Source organism: Salvelinus namaycush, chromosome 7, assembly GCF_016432855.1.
Source record: "Salvelinus namaycush isolate Seneca chromosome 7, SaNama_1.0, whole genome shotgun sequence".
In the NCBI taxonomy this organism is placed as follows: Eukaryota; Metazoa; Chordata; class Actinopteri; order Salmoniformes; family Salmonidae; genus Salvelinus; species Salvelinus namaycush.
The window spans coordinates 39159240-39172405 of record NC_052313.1 but is presented as its reverse complement, the minus strand read 5'-3'; the positions used below and the strand labels follow the sequence as shown (position 1 = coordinate 39172405).

At 43.2% G+C, this 13166-nt stretch overlaps 1 pseudogene; it reads right to left on the bottom strand.

Annotated features, from left to right (window-relative positions):
- Positions 1–330: 330 nt before the first annotated feature.
- Positions 331–13166, bottom strand: part of LOC120050712 — an 86095-nt pseudogene continuing 73259 nt past the window's right edge.

The window sequence follows — 13166 nt, the reverse complement described above, 5'->3', positions numbered from 1 at the left end:
ATTTGGGACTGGCTGAGTCTCTTTTATCTCTCCCTCCCTTTCCCTCTCTTTCCCCCCTCCCCCTCTCCTTCATTCACAAAAATACACACAGTCAGGAGCATGTCACTAAGCCCAGTAGACGTATCCCAGGCCCAACAGCATACAGGCTGGATTCCATCACAGTTTCAACCACCATCCTGTCTCCATTTACCAGTGAGGACACAACAGAGGGGCAGAGGCCTTCCCATTTCCATAAAAACATCCCTTGACCCCCGATTCCGATCTGTCCATTTGGTGCGCAGAAACCGTGAGACCGTATCATTGGCTAAACCAAGGGTGGTCATCTGTAGATCACATCTGAGATTGGCTCCTTGGGTTTCCGGCGGTGAGAGCCAGACAGGGTTCAAAGGTGAGAGAGGTGGTCCGGTGGTCCATGGCCAAATTGGAGTCGAGGTTAGGACGACACAGCCGGCGGAAACGCTACAGGTCAACAGGAGAGATGGACGGATTGTTAGTCACACACAACATATGCCTTAATGCACTGTACAGTATGTCTTATATGCTTAGTACAGTCTTGTGCACTGAATTACTGGCCAAACTATTCACTATAGCATGATGGGAAGGTACAAGTTATTTTCAAGACACACTAACTAATGTCTTGTGTAATCATAGGGTAAGTCACAGGGGAGATGGAGGTAAGTGTAGAGTCAGTCCACATAGTGCAGTGTTGGACGGTAGGTGCAAGAGTAACAGTTAATGTGGGAGTCAGGGTTATGGTAGGGCCAAGTGTAGAAGTTGGTTGTTGGTGTAAAAATGTCACTGTGTGACTGACCTGTGTTAGGCTGCAGGGGATGGTGGCCAGGGTGTAAAGTGCACAGGGGGGGCAGCAGGGAGACAGCGGGGAGGGTGAGGAGCCAGCCCAGAGTTGTGGCCCACCCCGGGGCTACTATGCCCTTCCCCAGGGACAGAGGGATCCAGCACACCAAGGAGAACACAAACGTCGCCTGGAGAGAGAGAGAAGGAGAGTTGCACACACAGATTGCTTGTCTGAATATGACCCAATGGATTCATCTTGGACCAGTGTATCAGTCTGATCCCTTTGTCGGGTAAGAAATGCACAGAGAAAAGTCACAACAACTAGATTCTGCAAAAAAAGGTAACCAAATAATTCACACAATTACTCACATGTGTACACAGATATACAATTACAGACACAATTGGGATATATAAAGTTCACAGGACTCTTCCCACACACAGTGGTCAAGGGTTAAAGGTCACTCACCGTGCACATGACTGGCGTCAGGTAGCGCCAGCACAGCTTGAAGAAGGGCAGCGGGCTGTAGCCAATCATGTGCTTAAGGTTGTCATTGAACCTGTCAGTCCCTAAGGAACAGGGCGAGGGGTCAGGGGTTATTACATGGTTCTGTGGTCAAGGCCTGGTTCTGACCACAACAGTGGTTGAACCATGGTTCTGAATTGTAAGGACCATACAAGGTTAATATGAAGTCCAGGCACAATCGTAAAGACTAGTAATTGAAAACTAGAAAATGGTCCTAGAGACCCCAAACCACTTAAATCGGAGACCCATATAAGACGGTAGAACCGTAGAACAGGATCTCGTCTAAGGTCCTGAATAATCCACCTTTAAATCCCACGGAAGTAACGACCATAGAGGAACCACTGGAGACCTGACCGCAGTCTAAACAACCATGGACAAACGCCATTTCCACAGCTCTCCACGGGGATGCTCAGAGAGTAGTAAAGCATGGCTACCTCAACTCTCCCAAGTGCATTCGGGAAGTATTCAGACCCCTTCCCTTTTTCCACATTTTGTTACGTTTCAGCCTTATTCTAAAATTGAGTAAATTAACTTTTTCCCTCATCAATCTACACACAATACACCATAATGACAAAGCGAAAACAGGTTTTTAGAAATGTTTGTACATTTACATAAGTATTCAGGCCCTTTGCTATGAGACTCGAAATTGAGCTCAGGCACATCCTGTTTCCATTGATCATCTGTGAGATGTTTCTACAACTTGATTGGAGTCCACCTGTGGTAAATTCAATTGATTGGACATGATTTTGAACGGCACACACCTGTCTATATAAGGTCCCACAGTTGACAGTGCATGTCAGAGCAAAAACCAAGCCATGAGTTTGAAGGAATTGTCCGTAGAGCTCAGAGACTGGATTGTGTCGAGGCACAGATCTGGGGAAGGGTACCAAAAATGTCTGCAACATTGAAGGTCCCCATGAACACAGTGGACTCCATCATTCTTAAATGGAAGAAGTTTGGAACCACCAAGACTCTTCCTAGAGCTGTCCGCCCGGCTAAACTGAGCAATCGTGGGAGAAGGGCCTTGGTCAGGGAGGTGACCAAAAATCCGATGATCACTCTGACAGAGCTCCAGAGTTTGTCTGTGGAGATGGGAGGACCTTCCAGAAAGACAACCATCTCTGCAGCACTCCTCAGTGAAAGGCACATGACAGCTCGCTTGGAGTTTACCAAAAGGCACGTAAAGGACTCTCAGACCATGAGAAACAAGATTCTCTGGTCTGATGAAACAAAGATTGCGTCACGTCTGGAGGAAACCTGGCAACTTTAATACGGTGAAGCATGGTGGTGGCAGCATCATGCCGTGGGGATGTTTTTCAGCAGCAGGGACTGGAAGACTAGTCAGGATCGAGGGAAAGATGAACGGAGCAAAGTAAAGAGAGATCCTTGATGAAAACCTGCTCCAGAATGCTCAGTACCTCAGACTGGGGCGAAGGCTCACCTTCCAACAGGACAACGACCCTACGCACACAGCCAAGGCAACTCAGTAGTGGCTTCGGGACAAGTCCCTGAATGTTCTTGAATGGCCCAGCCAGAGCCCGGACTTGAACCCCATCGAACATCTCTAGACCGGGCTCCTGAGTGGCGCAGCGGTTTAAGGCACTGCATCTCAGCACTAGTGGCTTCACTACAGACCCTGGTTCAGTCCTGGGCTGTATCATATCTGGCCGTGATTGGGAGTCCCATAGGGCAGCGCACAATTGGCCCAGCATCGTTACAGTTTGGCTGGGGTAGGCCGTTATTGTAAATAAGAAGTTGATCTTAACTGACTTGCCTACTTAAATAAAGGTTAAATATTTTTTTTTTTAAAGATCTGAAAATAGCTGTGCAGTGACGGTCCCCATCCAACCTGACAGAGCTTAAGAGGATCTGCAGAGAAGAATGGGAGACACTCCCCAAATACAGGTGTGCCAAACTTGTCGCTTCACACCCAAGAAGACTCAAGTCTGTAATCCCTGCCAAAGATGCTTCAACAAAGTACTGAGTAAAGGGTCTGAATACTTATGTAAATGTTACATTTCAGTTTAAAATGTTTTATACATTAGCAAAATGTTATAAAAACCTGTTTTTGCTTCGTCACTATGTGGTATTGTGATCCGTCATCTATTTTAGAATGAGGCTGTAACGTAACAAAATGGAAATAGTGAAGGGGTCTGAATACTTTACGAATGCACTGTAGGCACACATGTATGAAGCTAAACGCATGCAGAAACACACGCGTGCTCACACACACACACACACACACACACACACACACACACACACACACACACACACACACACACACACACACACACACACACACACACACACACACACACACACACACACACACACACACACACACACACACACCCACACTTCCCACTGCTTAGGAATCCACCAGAGCAGAGAGACAGCTCCAGTCCCCATCATCATTCCTATCTACAGCCCATGTCTCTACCTCCTGGCTAGGGCTCTTATCGTAAAACAACAATCGTCTCTTACGCTCTCAACTTACATGGAAACAAATTAAAGTAGAACACCCAAAATCCCTCTGCAGTTACACTGCAGATTTTCACCCTGGCTTTTCTGTGTCTGCGCTTGTCTATGCTAGAGACTTAGTGTTATAATTTGAGGCAGATCTATGCCTAGGCTTGTCTGTGTCTGGAGCTTTTGGGATGTTAGCGTTAGAATGTTAGCATGTTAGCGTTCGAAGAAGATTTATGCTCAGGTTTTTCTGTTCCCCGGAGTTTTTCTGTGTTAGCGACTTAGCGTTAGCATGTTATCATCTAAGGGAGATTCATGCCTGAGCTTTTCTTTGTCTATGCTTTTTGCGTGTTAGTATCTGAGGCAGCTACTGTGGGCTCCCTAGGGCCCCATGGCTGAGACTGTGTGGCGCAACGTTCAGCGGGAAGATTTAGGGGCTGGGGAGACAGTGACTCATTTAATAGGGCTGGCGCTGTCTCCACTACACTACAGCTCATACTGAATGTCTGCAGCCCGCAATAGACTACTTCAGATTCATATACTGTTGACCTGAGTAGGAATGTGGAAGGTAAGGGTAGAGGACAGTCAAGATTTGTGCATAGTTAAACACCACTGTTAGCTCACTTTGTGTGTATTTGCACAATTGAGAGAGAAAGCCAAAGCGAGATCTACAGATAAAAGAAAGAAAGAAAGTACTGTGTTCCGAGGCACACGTCAGAGGGTGTGTTCATTACAGGTGTACAGTGTTAAGTCTACATTCGGGTGAAAGATGTTGTGTTAAGGTTGTGATAAGGTATTTATTGTGCACAACCTCTGGACTCACTGTAAACCCAGCCCACGGCCACCGACTGGAAGATGGACAGGAGCAGCAGACTGGCCCCACTGCAGGAGTAGTGGTCATAGATCTGGAACACATAGAGACCACCCTATCCAAAGAGATTGAGAGAACATTACATCACAGATGTATCACCACATCGTAGATCTATACAATTGAAAAGTTAGAGGGAGATAATTGAATTGGGAGAAGACATTTGGATAATGCACTAATTGTAACACAGTGTCTAGCGGTAAGTGGATATGTCAACTAGTCAGACATTAGTTCAAATAGACAGACAGACAAACAGACAACCAATCATGTAGACAGATAGACAGACAGGCAAGCAGACTGACAGACAGTTAGCTAGCCAGCCATCCAGCCAGCCAGTCAGCCACCCAGCTAGCCATGTAGCCAGTCACGTAGACAGCCACCCAAGCTAACCAGCCAGTTATGTGGCCAGTAAAACAGACAACCATCCATTCACCTAGCCTGACGACTCACACTAAATGATTCTGCTGCTTTGCCATTCGCTACAGACTTTAGGGGCACAAGGGGCGTTTTACAAAACAAAGTAATCAGCGATTGGATCGTCTCTAATCAATAGAAGTATCAAAGCCAAAGACAAATTTTCAAACTGCCGCTTTACCCACGTGTGCTCTGGCTGTGGCCCAACCCATCGGTTTCTTGACCAATCAGACGGCCCTGAACGTGTTCGCATTCGGTGAAGGGTTGGGGAGGTACTCAGATTCAGACTTCCAGAGAAGAAACTGGAGAGAAACACACACAGTCAGACATACAGTCAGACAAACAGAGCCATACAACACAGAGTCAGACACTTATAGAAAGTATTCACACCCCTTGACTTTTTCCACATTTTGTTCTGTTACAAAGTGGGATTAAAATGGATATAATTGTACTTTTTGTCACAAAAATACTCTGTAATGTCAAAGTGGAAGAATTTAAAAAAACATTTATTAAACATTTATAAAAAAATAAGAGAAGAAACGAACGTCCATGGGCGTGGGGTAGCTCTTGGCTGGAGCAAGGAGTCTGGGTAGCCAGGCAATCATCTACTCACACATCCATTCAACCAGACTCACCGGGGTGACCATGACCAGGCCAACCAGGAAGCAGACGACACACACCATCAGCAGCAGCAGCTCTCGTCGATAACCGTAGGGTAGAGGTCAGTCACATAGGTCACCAGGGCCTCCAGGCTCACAAACTGGACAGGGGGTGGAAGGGGGAGGGGAACGGGGTAGGTTGGTGTGTGTAAGATGGTTGTTACATTGCAATGCTTGTCTGTTGCATACTGTGTGTGTGTCTGTGTGTGCCGGTGGATACGATGCTCGTTACAATGTAATTCTTATTTGTTATACACTGGATGCATGTGTGGAAGAGACCCTGTGTTTGTGTGTGTGTGTGTATGTGTGTGTGAGGGAGAAGCATCATGGCTACAGCCTGAGGGTATGCTATAAAGGCCAGCCCAGGGCCTGGAGAGAAACACACACAGTCAGACATACAGTCAGACAAACAGAGCCATACAACACAGAGTCAGACACTTATAGAAAGTATTCACACCCCTTGACTTTTTCCACATTTTGTTCTGTTACAAAGTGGGATTAAAATGGATATAATTGTACTTTTTGTCACAAAAATACTCTGTAATGTCAAAGTGGAAGAATTAAAAACAAATAAAACACTAATATATCTTGACTATATAAGTATTCACACCCCTGAGCCAATACATGTAAGAAACACCTTTGGCAGCGATTACAGCCGTGAGTCTTTTGGGGTAAGTCTCTAAAGCTTTGCACACCTGGATTGTACAATATTTGCCCATTATTCTTTTGAAAATTCTTCAAGCTCTGTCAAGTTCGTTGTTGATCATTGCTAAACAGCCACTTTCAAGTCTTGGAAAATATTTTCAAGCCGATTTAATTCAAAAATGTAACTCGGCCACTCAGGAACATTCAATGTCGTCTTGGTTAGCAACTCCAGTGAAGATTTGGTTTTGTGATTTAGGTTATTCTCCTGCTGAAATGTGAATTAATCTCCCAGTGTCTGTTGGAAAGCAGACAAAAAGGTTTTCCTATAGGACTTTGCCTATATGGAATCCTTAGTCCTCGCCCATAACATGCATACCCATAACATGATGCAGCCACCACCGTGCTTGAAGATTTGAAGAGTGGTACTCAGTGATGTGTTGTGTTGGATTTGCCCCAAACATAATGCTTTGTATTCAGGCCAAAAAGTTAATTTCATTGCCACATTTTTTTGCAGTATTACTTAAGTGCCTTGCATTCAGGATGCATGTTTTGGAATATTTGTTATTCTGTACAGGCTTCCTTTTTCCACACTGTCATTTAGGTTAGGATTGTAGGATAACTACAATGTTGTTGATCCATCCTCAATTCTCATATCACAACTAGGGCTGTTGCGGTGACCGTATTATCGCCCCCACCGGCGGTCACAAACTCCACATGACCGTTTAGTCACAGTAATTACACTTGTATACTATACTATTGACTGGGTTTATTGATACACCATCCAAAGTGTAATGAGTAACTTCACCACGCTCAAAGGGATATTCAGCATTAGCTTTTTTTTTTTTAACACTTCTACGAATCGGTGCCTTTCTTTGCAAGGCATTGGAAAACCTCTCTGGTCTTTATGGTTGAATCTGTGCTTGAAATTCATTACTCGATTGAGGGACCTTACACATAATTGTATGTGTGGGGTACAGAGATGGGGCAGTCATTAAAAATCATGTTAACCACTATTATTGAACACAGAATGAGTCCGTCGTGCAACTTATTATGTGATTCGTTAAGCACATTTTTACTCCTGAACTTACTTGGCATAACAAAAGGGTTGATTACTTATTGACTCAAGATCTCTCAGCTTTTCATTTTTAATAAATTTGTAAAAAAAAAAAAAAAAAAAAAAAAATCCACTTACATTATGGGGTATTTTGTGTAAATCAGTGACAAAAAATCTTAATTTAATCCATTTTAAATTCAGGCTGTAACAACAAAATGTGGAAAAAGTAAAGAGGTGTGAACACTTTCTGAACCCGCTATCTATACAACTGCACATGTTACACGCATATATTGGCATAGAAGGGGAGGTGGATAGAAGGGAAGAGTTCCCACAATAGATGAGATGTATACGAAACTGAAAACTATACATTTTTTTTCAAGCCTGATTCGTAGGTGTACTGGAGGACGGGTCTTATTTTTGTACATTCCTAATAACAGATATTTTTTTATGGTCCGGCCACCTTTTTGCATCACCTGCAGTTGAAGGCATTAACTTTAATCAAATCGCATTTTAATGGGAAAAAACATTCATTGCTACAGAATGTAGTAATTTTGTCAAAACACATATCAAATGAGATTTTGTTTTACTACAATGTAAAAACAATTTAAACTGAGCCATGTTGGTTTAAAAAGCTGACTCTTCCAAATAAAAATTGATCACAGAAGCAACCCCCCACCCTCCTGACTGGGCCACATCTGCATGTCCACACCCAGTTCCTGAGCCCTGAAGCCTAACACAGAGAAGATGGCAAAGCCTGCCAGGAAGCTGGTGGCACTGTTCAGCAGGCACAGGGAATAACAGTCCCTGGCAAACCACACAGACAATCTCAATCAATCACTGACTTCAAACTATGTATAAAAAAAATAACAATGAATCAATAAAACAATAAATAAATAAATGAAACAATCAGTCAGTTAATCAATGAATCAAATATCTGATCTGCTAATTAATCTATAAATTGATTAACGAGACAATGTTAAAAAGCACAAAATGGTAAGAAGCCTGTCTGACAGTCAATAAATCTGAATAAATTAATATTTCAAACAATACTATATAGCCCCATACAATTGATCAATCCAATCAATCAATGCAATCAAGACAGATCAATCAAAACAAGACATGAATCATTCCATAATGGTATAAAAAGATGGGATCATGCTCAAAAGAGTCTAATCAATTATCTTCATGGTCCGGTGTCAGCTTCAACTTTCAAAGAGCTGTCCAGCTACAAAAGAAGCCTGGGTCATGTTTATTGTGCACCAAACAAACCCCCCCCAAAATGACTGAAACAGGGAGGGACTAACTGGACCTGTCCAATAAGAAACGCACATTTTAGAATTTCTGTTGCAAAATGCTTTAAAACGTTTTCCATTATGTTCCCTAATGAGCACGACCCTGGGTTTGTAATTGCCAGGACCTGATTGTCAGTGTGGGAAACAGAAGGTGTGGGATTTAGTTCTAAGTGGGGTCTCTGTGTTTTCCTCGTCAATCCAGGCATTCTTTATGTAAAATATCTGGGGACTGTGAGTCGGGGATGCATCCTAAATGGCTCCCTACTACCTATTCCCCGGGTCAAAAGTAGTTCACTACATAGGGAATTGGGTGGCATTTGGAACAAAGGCAGGGAGTACCTTCAAAAGCAAAAGTTCTACAGATAAATTTGCCAAGTCATGAGATGAAAATTGAAAGGTGAAATTAATCCTTTAGTTTATTTGTATTGGTGAGCTAAACTGATGAAATTACTACCACTTTGTGTGTATTTGGTTTCTAAACTCAGCAAAAAAAGAAACGTCCTCTCACTGTCAACTGTGTTTATTTTCAGTAAACTTAACACGTGTATATATTTGTATGAACATTACAAGATTCAACAACTGAGACATAAACTGAACAAGTTCCACAGACGTGACTAACAGGGACTAGCAAGGAAGAAGCCACTGCTCCGAAACCGACATATAAAAGCCAGACTACAGTTTGCAACTGCACATGGGGACAAAGATCATACTTTTTGGAGAAATGTCCTCTGGTCTGATAAAACAAAAATTGAACTGTTCGGCCATAATGACCATTGTTATGTTTGTAGGAAAAAGGGGGAGGCTTGCAAGCCGAAGAACACCATTGCAAACCGTGAAGCACAGGGGTGGCAGCATCATGTTGTGGGGGTGCTTTGCTGCAGGAGGGATTGGTGCACTTCACAAAATAGATGGCATCATGAGGTAGGAAAATTATTGGGATATATTGAAGCAACATCTCAAGACATCAGTCAGGAAGTTAAAGCTTGGTTGCAAATGGGTTTTCTAAATGGACAATGACCCCAAGCATACTTCCAAAGTTGTGGCAAAATGGCTTAAGGACAACAAAGTCAAGGTATTGGAGTTGCCATCACAAAGCCCTGACCTCAGTCCTATAGAAAATTTGTGGGCAGAGCTGAAAAAGCGTGTGCAAGCAAGGAGGCCTACAAACCTGACTCAGTTACACCAGCTCTGTCAGGAGGAATGGGCCAAAATTCACCCAACTTATTGTGGGAAGCTTGTGGAAGGCAACCTGAAACGTTTGACCCAAATTTAACAATTTAAAAGGCAATGCTACCAAATACTAATTGAGTGTATGTAAACTTCTGACCCACTGGGAATGTGATGGAATATATAAAATCTGAAATAAATAATTCTCTCTACTATTATTCTGACATTTCCCATTCTTAAAATAAAGTGGTGATCCTAACTGACCTAAGAAAGGGAATTTTTACTTGGATTAAATGTCAGGAATTGTGAAAAACTGAGTTTAAATGTATTTGGCTAAGGTGTATGTAAACGTCTGACTTCAACTGTAGGTACATAGGCTCCTGTAGGTCAAATACCTTCAAATACTTGGACCGGATAATTGAGCTGCACTTGATTTAGTTTTTACAGTACAATGGAACCATTGGAATAGTTGCAAAAATGCAAACTCCAACCTAATCAACCACACCTCCAATGCTTTCAAGTATTTGACATTTTAACCCATCAGATAACCCATCAAGATCCCCAACTTCCAGTACGGTTCCAGCAACTATTTTGGATGCATAACCAGGCCAGCCAAATATTGTTTGGCTCAGTTTGACTCAGTAGTGTGAAAAGGGTATCAGTGCATGGTGTACCTGTGTTCCAGGTGTTGTTGCAGTGAGCCCAGGGCAGCTCTGACTGGAAGCTGTGGCCCAGGTAGAAGAGAGCCCAGGCCAGGACCACAATGTAGTACACACACCCATGGAGGATCATCACCTGACTGGCAAAGCCCAGACCTGTGGAAACACATTCCAAATACTTTATTTAAATCTACAAATCACATTCCAGGTCCAGGTCTCTCTTGAAACTAACCTGGTTAAATAAAGATTAAATACATAAATAAAACATTACATTCAAGTATTAAAACATTTCAAAAGTCACATGGACACTCATGGATACAAAAGTACCAAAAGTGTCTCCAACTTTGTTAGACCTTTACTGCATTAATAACATCAGTTACACACCCACACACACAGGCACTAAGACACAGCACACACACACACACACACACACACGTGCGCGCTTGCACACACACTCAGGCACACAGGCACATAGACAAAACACACACACCCACACACTCAAACACAGGCAGAGGCACACAGACAACACACACGCCGGCACAGGAAAAAATACTGATACATTCTCAGGGATACACAGTTATAATTCAAATAGAACAGTTAGTGTGCATTTGCTGTGCTATTTCGTGAACAATGCACAGCTTGGCTTTTAACCAATCACATTGAGTGGTCGTTACTAACCGTTTTATAAAACACTAGACAGAACCACCCACACACAAACTTTAACTCCCATGTAAATCATGGATTAACAGGGGTAAAGAAAATGTGCACATACATTTGAGCTACATGCCTGCATAGCGTTCAAGATAGGATTTCACCCTTAAAACTTAGGACACACTAAAGAGCATGCACACATGCACAGCCATAGACACACACACATCTAAAAATCTACTAGTAGCTAGTACTAGATGTACCAAAACACAGATGTAGCAGCAGCAGCAGTGTTTGTCCATCTGCTAACACTTGGCTCTGTTGGCCATCACACAACTCGCTGTAAACACTCCACGCCTGCTGTCTTATCTGGGCTCTGTGTGTGTCTGTACAAGCGTATACAGGGCATTTGGAAAGTATTCAGACCCCTTGACTTTTTCCACATTTTGTTACGTTACAGCCGTATTCTAAAATTGGATCAACTGATTTTTTCCCCTCATTAATCTACAAACAATAACCCAAAACAGGTTTTTTGAAATGTTTGCAAATGTATATATATATATATATTTTTAAATATCACTGTCACGCCCTGACTGTAGAGATCCTTTTTATGTCTCTATTTTGGTTGGTCAGGACGTGAGTTTGGGTGGGCATTCTATGTCTGGTGTTCTATGTTGTCCTTGTTTTGTATTTCTGTGTGTTTGGCCTGGTATGGTTCTCAATCAGAGGCAGCTGTCTATCGTTGTCTCTGATTGAGAATCATACTTAGGTAGCCTGTTCCCACCTGTGTTTGTGGGTGGTTGTTTTCTGTTTACTGTATGTCACCTTGCAGAACTGTTTGTTTATCGTTTTTGTTGTTTTGTTTTAGTATTCGTATTCATTAAAAGGAATTATGAATACTTACCACGCTGCACCTTGGTCTTCTCCTTTTCCTCTATACGACGATCGTTACAATCACATTTACGTATGCATTTAGACCTTTTACTCAGTACTTTGTTGAAGCACTTTTGGCAGCGATTACAGCCTAGAGTATTCTTAGGTATGACGCTACAAGCTTGGCATACCTGTATTTGGGGAGTTTCTCCCATTCTTCTCTGCAGATCCTCTCAAGCTCTGTCAGGTTGGATGGAGAGCATCACTGCACAGCTTTTTTCAGGTCTCTCCTGAGATGTTCGATCGGGTTCAAGTTTGGGCTTGGCTGGGCCACTCAAGGACATTCAGAGACTTGTCCCGAAGCCACTACTGCGTTGTCTTGGCTGTGTGCTTAGGGTCATTGTTCTGTTGGTAGGTGAACCTTCACCCCAGTCTGAGGTCCTGAGCGCTCTGGAGCAGGTTAACATCAAGGATCTCTCTGTACTTTGCTCCGTTCATCTTTCCCTCAATCCTGACTAGTCTCCCAGTCCCTTCCGCTGATAAATATCCCCACAGCATGATGCTGCCACCACCATGCTTCACAGTATGGATGGTGCCAGGTTTCCTATAGATGTGACGCCCGCATTCAGCCAGAGAATGTTGTTTCTTATGGTCTGAAAGTCCTTTAGGTGCCTTTTGGCAAACTCCAAGCGGGCTGTCATGTGCCTTTTACTGAGGAGTGGCACCGACAGAGGAGGCTGAAGAAATTTGGCTTGTTAACCCAAAACCCTGACTAAATTTTACAGATCCACAATCGAGAGCATCCTGTTGGATCGAGAGCATCCTCTTCAAGATTGTTTCGATCACGCGGACTGGGATATGTTCCGGTCAGCCTCAGAGAATAACATCAACCTATACATTGACTCGGTGAGTGAATTTATAGGGAAGTGCATTGGAGATGTTGTACCCACTGTGACTATTAAAACCTACCCTAACATTAGCGCCAAACTGGAAGCGCGAACCACTGCATTTAACCATGGAAAGAGGTCTGGGAATATGGCTGAATATAAACAGTGAAGTTGTTTATCAAACAAGCCAAATGCCGGTACAGGGACAAAGTG